The following is an 8,272-nucleotide window of genomic DNA, read 5'->3' as shown; positions in this document are numbered from 1 at the left end:
CTAGAGTTATTCTAGAAAAATGTCCTTGTTTCGAAGTATACCATTAACTATCATGTTTGAATGGAGGTCATAGTGAAGAGGGGTCTTTTCATCTCCGTCGATAAAAGAGACCTCTTCTGGTTAAAGCCCCATAAGTCTTCATCATTTTCATCGTGCTCTACATTTATAATTGGGTTATCAATTTCCTTAATAATCATTGGAGAAGCATTAATAGTGACAAGGATTCCTCCAACTATGGCCTTCACTTGTTGATGAAAGAATAAAGGGACAGCCTTAAGGTCATGAAGCCAAGGGGGCCCTACCAACGAGTTGAAAGAAAGTTTGATATTAACCACTTGAAAAGTAGTAGCATGTTCAATGACTCCTGCCGTAACATTCATAGTGATAGTCCTAAGAGCTTGGCAAAGAGTGTTATCATAAGCCCTTATTCCTTGTGAAGATGGAGACAAATCTTCATCTCTTATCCTTAACATCCTCGCAGTTTGTAGTGGGCAAACATTGATCGCTAACCCATTGTCTACAAGAGTCATTGGGACATTCTTTCTCTTACAGATCACTATGAGGTTTAAGGTCTTATTATGCTTATCAAACTCTAGAGGTACATCCTTGTCAGAAAAGGTGATTAGGTTTATGGGACTTGGAAGATCACTCGTGAGAAAATTAGCTAACCCCTCCAGAGTGGTTTTAGAATCTATAGCTACTTTAGCAAAAGCATCCATTACTATAACTCTATGCTCACGGGATGTGGTTAGTAATTTTCAATTATTCATCTCAACCTTAGTCTTCTTGAGTTGTTTTACAACATCATTGTCCTTTATGATGGGTATGGGAATTTTTTGGGTAGTAGGAATAGGTTGTGTTGTAATGGGAGGTTGCATTCTCCTTGACCTTGTGAGGACATCTACGGGTGAGTCTTATTCATCCCAACTATCGTCTACTGGATAGATTGTGGAAAGTAGAGTTTCTTCCAAATCTTTGAGGTAGACATCCTCATAATCGATTTCCCAAATTCCATTGACACTAGAATCCTTTGTTGGAGTTATTTGGACTAACTTCTTGCTATCAATTAGTCTTAGGACTAGATCCTTGAACTTAAAGCAATGTTCAATGGTATGTCCCCTATATTGATGGTATGAACAACAGAATCTGTCTGTCCTTTTCAGAAATTCAAAAGGTCTTGGTTTGAAAGGTTTAATCATCCCATTCTCGAAGAGCTTTTGAATTCTATTTGCATAAGAGGTCCTAATCGAAGTATAAGGCTTATTAATCCTTTTGGGTTTTTCAACCACCCTTACTAGTCTTAGCAACTGTCGTCTTTTCCACATCACTATCATTTTAAACTATTTTTAGACGGTCAAGGAGTTTGCAACATGTATCAATTGCCTATCTCAGCATATTAATGAGGTGCATACCTCTTCTATATTGGTCGGAAATTCACTTATAGTGTGTTTCTTGGCATTGAAAAAGATTTCCTCCTCTTCTTCAATGGAAAGAGTCTCTTCAACCGATTTAATGAGCGTCGTTGGATCGACATGATCATCCTCATCAGAACTATCCAAGGAGTGTGAAAGTGGAGCGTTATTGATACTTGGCTTCTTGATTGCAAGAGGCAATGGAAGTTTGTTATTATCAATGAGAGCTTGAATAGCTTCCATTAACTTCCAATAATCCTCAGTAGGATGGTCCTTGCCTTGATGGTACTTGCAGTGTGCATTGGGGTTCCAACTAGCCGTCCTCTTTTCAACTAGTGGATCCCCAAATGGTCCAATAGGAGTTATAAGAGCTTTTCAATCACTACTAAAATTAAGCCGAATTGCGACAGCCTCTGACGGTCGTAGAAAATAGCAAAAACGGTAGCTAACAGTGATTGCGACCGTCAACAGTCGTAATGTGGTGGTCGTTATACCTTTGGTCGCAAAACGAAAAAATTAATTGCGACCGTTTCATTATTTTCAACGACCGTGTAAGGAACGTTCGAAAATTATTATAATTACGACCGTTCAGGGGGTCGCAATTCTGTGAAATAGCGACTGCTTCTGGCGGTCGCAAATTAATGTAATTACGACCGTTTGTTTACGCGGTCGCAATTCTAAAAAGTAGCGACTACCTCTGGCGGTCGCAAATTATGTAATTATGATCGTTTGTTAAGGTGGTCGCAAATCTTGGAAATAACGATTGCTTTTGGCGGTCGCTAAAAGTTTTGATTAACTAAAAAAAAGAAATAAAAACCACTAACTGATTGTATTTCGAAGCCAGCCCCACCGCCACTTTCCACCCAACCTACCACCACCACCGTGCTTAAACAACCTTTAACAAGCATCGCCGCCAACCTAAAACATTTGATTTTATAAAAAACCACACCCTAAAAAACCCCACAAAATTATCAAAATTTAACGAAAATCAAACTGTACTTAGCGAAAATATGAACAAAATCAACAAAACACATAAAAATTAACGAAAATATGAACAAAATCAACAAAACACGAAAAAATCGACACGAATAAAATCAACGAAAATATGAACAAATAAGCAAAACACGAACAAAATCAACGAAGATATGAACAAATCAACAAAACAAGAATAAAATCAACGAAAATAGGAACAAAATAGTCGAAATAATTAATAAAATCAAGGAAAATTCTAAATCAGTGACAAAGTTAACAAAATTCGAACCAACTATGAACAAAGTTCGCAAAATCAAACAAAGTCAACGAAACTAAAAATTAAACCCAAAATCAACAAAATTCGAACAAAAACTCAAAACAAAAATCAAAAATAAAATCAAACAAAATTTGCATAAAAATAAACATAGAAATTCGAATAAAAAACGAAGTAAACCACAAACCTTTCCTCATATTTCTTCCTTTTTAGGTTTATATGGTCAGATTGGACCATTAAAACTCCATATCTGCAATTTTTATGGTCCAATATGACCACAAGCAGCATAATTGTTCGTTTGTTGATGAAAATCCAAACACCTGAAATACTTTTTTGACGAAAATTCGAAGAAAAAGAAAAAATGAAGTAGAAAAAGAGACCGAAAATGGAGGAAATAGTGGTGCAAGCGTCAATTAATTGAGGCATAGAGACGTAAAAAGAAGAAAGGAAAGAGAAAGTTAAGAAATGACAAGACAGATGGAGGAGCGCGAGAAAAGGAAAAAGGAAAGAGAAAGATAAGGAAAGAGGAGAGAGAAAGGAAAAAGAAGAGAATGAAAGAAAGAGTAGAAGAACAGCGTGAGTGAAGAGTGGGTTAGGGTTTGGGTTAATAGGGTATCCTTTTATACCCTATTTTTTTTAAAAAAAAATTAACCCTTTTTGCGACTATTTCTAACGGTCGCAAAAGAGTTATTTTATTTCTGGTTTATTTTTAATTGCTTAATTATTTTTGAGACCGTTTAAAAGGTCAAAACGGTCGCAAATCTACGACAGCTTTAAAAACAGTCATAATATTGAGACGGCGTAAAAAACGGTCGCAGATTTAATATTTACAACCGTTTCCTAGTCGGTCGTAGAAAAACGGTCGTAATTTAACCAATTTTTAGTAGTGAATGTAGGTTATCAAATGCGGTGTTATAAATCATGCCAATAGGTGTGAATTTTTGTCCTAAATGGCTTCTTTTGTCCTTGGTTGTTCATAGCAAGGAACTCATTTAGATTAAAGGTGCTAACTTTATTCGAGTGGGTAATTTTTGAAGAAGAAGGATTGTCGCTCTTCTTTCCTTTCCGGCCACTGGTGGAGTTGTTAGTAACTTTTTGTTTTACAAGGTCGTCTTCAATGTTAATTCCTACATCCTAGACGCCTTGAAAGTGTTCAAGTTTCTTTGATATTTAAAATGCTTAGAGTACTTTTCCTAGATATTCTTAATGAACATCCTTACAAATTCTTTCTCAGCAGGCACCTCAGCCGTTTTAGCGGAAGTTTCCTTCCACTTAATAAAGAAAGAAGTAAAGCCTTCATTCTTTTTTTGTTTCAACATCTCAAGCTCTCTATAGTCAGTTTTGACTTGGACGTTACATTTGTATCTATCTATGAAAGCGTTTAATATGCCATCCCAAGAACAGGTTTTCTTCTTTTCAAGGGAGAAGAACCATTGTTGGCAAACGGTTTCACTCAAACGTTTTAAAAATCAATGCTCTTCATCTCTCGTTTGCTGATCTGTATAAGTTTTTCTCAAACTCTTATTGTTTTTGAAGAATTTTTTGCTTGTTTCGTTGCAGTTTTCCAAAAGCTCGAATATGTTTATGTCAATTTTCTCATGTTTTGTTGAATTTTTTGCCATGAAATGGCTTTTTTTTTTACGTTTGTATATTGCTTGATGAGTATTTTGAGAGGGCTCGATTTGGTGAAGAATTGAGCATTTCACCATTATTGAACACTTAGATTCGTGAGTACAATGTAGCCTATTCTACATGTTTTTGCTTGCTTTTTGTGCTCAATTTATCACAATATTTGTCAAAGTATTGCAAGAAATTGTTTTGTTTCTTAAAAATCTTGTTATTGCTTCAATAAAAAACATGCTTTGTTTTAGTACTACGTACTCTTTTTTTTTAACGAACATAGTAACATGTGGCTAGGAGAATTCTAGATACTATAGAACCTTTAATTCATTGTTCTCATGTTTTTAACATAATTAGTATGGCTCGATGTCGAGGCTCTGGCTCAAGTTCTCGCTCGACGCACTGAGAGGACAAGCCTGTCGACACTAGTGAGGGTGCTTCCACCAGTCGCGGCACAAGACTCCCCAATTGGGATGGGAAATCTTTGTACTTTCAGCCTGTCTACCACATTTCTGAGCCTGTTTAATTAGGAATTGATGATGATTGGATTTGTTGCCATGGCTTGGGCACAAACATCAAGTAGCTTTACCAACTTTACTTTTAAGGGAACGTGGAGCTAACCGTGCTTTGGGAGTCATGTGGCTTGACTCCGATTTTCAAGGTCGCGGTGGTTGTCCAGCCCTTGCAGTTCAACCGCTTCATAGTTCGAGGGTAAGTGGACGTTTACTAAGACACCACTAAAACTTTCCACTTTCCTTGGGGCGAGATGACCATCAACCCTCTCGACTTCTCCATCATTACCGGATTAGAGTTTCGGTCGACTATAGTTCCTATTAAAAGGAACATCATCATTAATTCCCTTGATTTTTGCGAGCTGCTGGGCCCTATCTTCGTCTGAGCATATACTGAGGTCAGGGCAATACAGATTAGCCAGCGATCTATTTGCCAGTCCTTGCTGGTAGAAGTCTTTCTTGACGATGCGACCACCTTGAGGTAGCGGGTGCGCATCTTTGTTCTGATTCTCTTATCGGGGACCTTTTGTCCTGACAAAGGGAGTCGAGCGCTGCTCTACTATCTTTCTGACCTCCCCCACCTTTGATTTGTTGGGATTTTTACTAGGCCAGCTTGGCCTACGCTGAATTTCATCTCGGGCTACGAATGGCCTGTCACCAGCGTGACTTTGATGAGAAGGTCACCCTCTCTAGCTTCTAGAAAACCGTATAGGTATATTCATTTTTATTCAGTAAAACTCGTTGTTTCTTCTACGGGATTTTACTAATCCTTAGGCCTTTTCTTGCTATGGGAAATCTGGTTCTACGAGTACTTCCCGTCTTTGGCGCCAACGAGATCTCAACCTAGAAGGCTCCCCATTGCTTCCAGTAGGGGAGAACCCTATTTTGGCTTGGCCGCCACTACCCCAATTAGAGAGGCGCTCCTGGCGGTAGGGATCGTTTCTTGGTTTTTTTTCTTATTTCGATTGACCCTTTTTGTAAAATTTAGACTTATGGTCCTTCTTGTTACAGGATCTTGAGGTCTTCTACCGCTTGTGGTAGGGTTACACATTTCTTACCCATCTTACTAGTATACCACATAGAGGCATTACTTTTTCGGGATATATGACGCTGTGGTATATCTGGGCAAGAAAGTTGTGATTCCGTACTCCTTAGATGTTTTCGTCGTTCTGGCCCGCCCTCCAGTTCATATCATTAGCCAGATGGCTATTCAGGCTCACATGGACTCAGAGCTGATCGGTGTGGATTGACATGTGTTTAGCCATTGAGCTAATCCTATGCTGAGATACTTCTGCCACTTTTGACCCCGCCGCCTTGCATAGAGGAGGAGGATGTTTGTTTTTACATCTTTGATTTGTCTTCTAGGTAGCCTCAATAGTATTTAATCGTTGGATTTTACTTTCGCAGGCTACAGGAGTTTGTCCCTCCGCGTATGTCTATTACATATCAGGGGACATATGGATCGATCGAGGTGATGTTGCCTCTTGCCCTTGAGTTGTGGCGTCTAATTTAAAGGTCGATCCCTCGACTTCAGAACTAGGTAAATTATCTTTTGTTTTTATCAACATGTATATTTTGATTTCTTCTGACTTTATTTTTTTTCTGCAGTCCTCACCCCGAGTTGATGACGAGGATGGCGACAGTTATGGACGCCTTTCGATACAAACTGATGAGGCTGAGCGACCAAGCATCATGACGTTGTGGTGGTGATGCTGCACCAATATGTCTCCTGTCTTACATTATTTTTGTCTATTTGCTACTTTGAATTTGATTTGGCCTATTGTTTTATTTTAGCCTACTCCTCCGACATGTACTCACTGGAGGCTAGAGGGCTCGAGAGAGAGAGTTGGGTCAAGGCACTGTCGTACCTCGCTCGAGACCTAGGACAGGCGAGAGCCATTGGATCATACCATGGTACTAGATGATTCCAGTTCTTCTTTTGAGGGAGGGGCGGTGAGGCTACTTTGTCGGGGTAGTCCGACGTTGTTTCCTTTCATGACTCTAGATTTTCCCATGTTTGGCGGGACCTTTGAGGTGGGCAACAGCAGCAATAGTAGGAGTAGTAGCAGGGTGAGGCAAGATTGGTTGGTCCGACTCTCTAGATCTCGAAAATTGGTGGTGTCGATGATGGTTAAGCCTTGACCTTACGAACCTTATGCTTCTGCTATGATGCTTTCGGCATTTGCCCTCCACCACCATAGTTCTTGTATCTGTTATTTGTGCATTTTCTTACTATGTAGGACTTTGCTTTTTTATGTGAATTTTATTAACTCTTGTGACTTAGTTAGACATTATGTATATATACAATGTACTTATTATGTTCATATTTATTCTTTTGCGTTTTAATATTACATATTATTATGTGCATGTGAGTATTGAAATTTGAGACAAATTTGCGAAAAAAATTTCGTCATTTTTGTTATCATTGTAGGGTATTCGACTTTCTCCCCAAAAAGATAAAATGAGAAAATGAAATGGAGTTAACTAGAATAAGCTTAAAATAATTAATCTTAAAAGTAATTTCTCCAAATTATAATAGGATAAATGTTAGAAAACGTGTATGTCAAAAAATAGAGTTGAATAAAGTTCGAATGATAAGATTCCAACGAAAACCAAGGTACAAGTTTAAGTCAAAGTCGAATTAACATGTTCAACATAACGCGTTTCCAAACGCTAACGACAAAGTCTGTCGTGACGCGATCATGTTAATGTGGCGCGATACGCTTATTGCGACGCAAAAGTCGTGTCGCGGCGCGATGGCTTCGATTTTCCCAAATTCGAATATAATACATCTTTACATCGATTTGTGTTATAAAAATCCCCCAATACATTGATTTCAGCATAATTCAAGAAAATATCCTTGATTCAGATCCCAACCAAGTAATCATGGCTTGAAATTTTTGTGACAAGACTCGTAAGTGGTGCCAGAATTTGGAGAGAGCTAGACTTTTTCCATATGGGAAGTTTATTTGAGATCAAAGGGGTAGATATTGACATTGATTTTATCAATGTCGCCTTAGAATATTTGGATTCCAATAATCATTGCTTTAAATTTGGTAATGATGAGATTAGCCCTTCGCTGGAAGAATTTGTTGCAATTCTTGGTTTTCCTTCTTTAGATCTAGCAGTAATTCCCATAGTTTGTGAATATTACAACAAAGATTTTGAGAGATTTTTAAACCTTAAAGATAATGACTTGAAAACCAAAGTTGATGGTACCGAGGTTGAACATAAAAAGTTTGCATCTTTTCATTTTAATAAACCAAAGTCGGTGTCTTTTCATGTTTACAAGAGAAGAGCTTTCCTCTTTTGCGTGTTTAGCTATCATTTACTTACAAGTGGTAGTACACATGTAGTATGCACAGGAGAGCTCTACCTTTAGGTACTCTTTTGTGCAATTCGTCATTTATGAGAACAAATTAGGATGCCAAAAGTCTTAGAGCACGCTTTGCTCTCTTGTCAACGTGAGGTGGATATTCCCC

The sequence above is a fragment of the Chenopodium quinoa genome, unplaced genomic scaffold, assembly GCF_001683475.1.
Source record: "Chenopodium quinoa cultivar QQ74 unplaced genomic scaffold, ASM168347v1, whole genome shotgun sequence".
Classification (NCBI taxonomy): domain Eukaryota; kingdom Viridiplantae; phylum Streptophyta; class Magnoliopsida; order Caryophyllales; family Amaranthaceae; genus Chenopodium; species Chenopodium quinoa.
Note: the sequence above shows the minus strand (reverse complement) of the source record.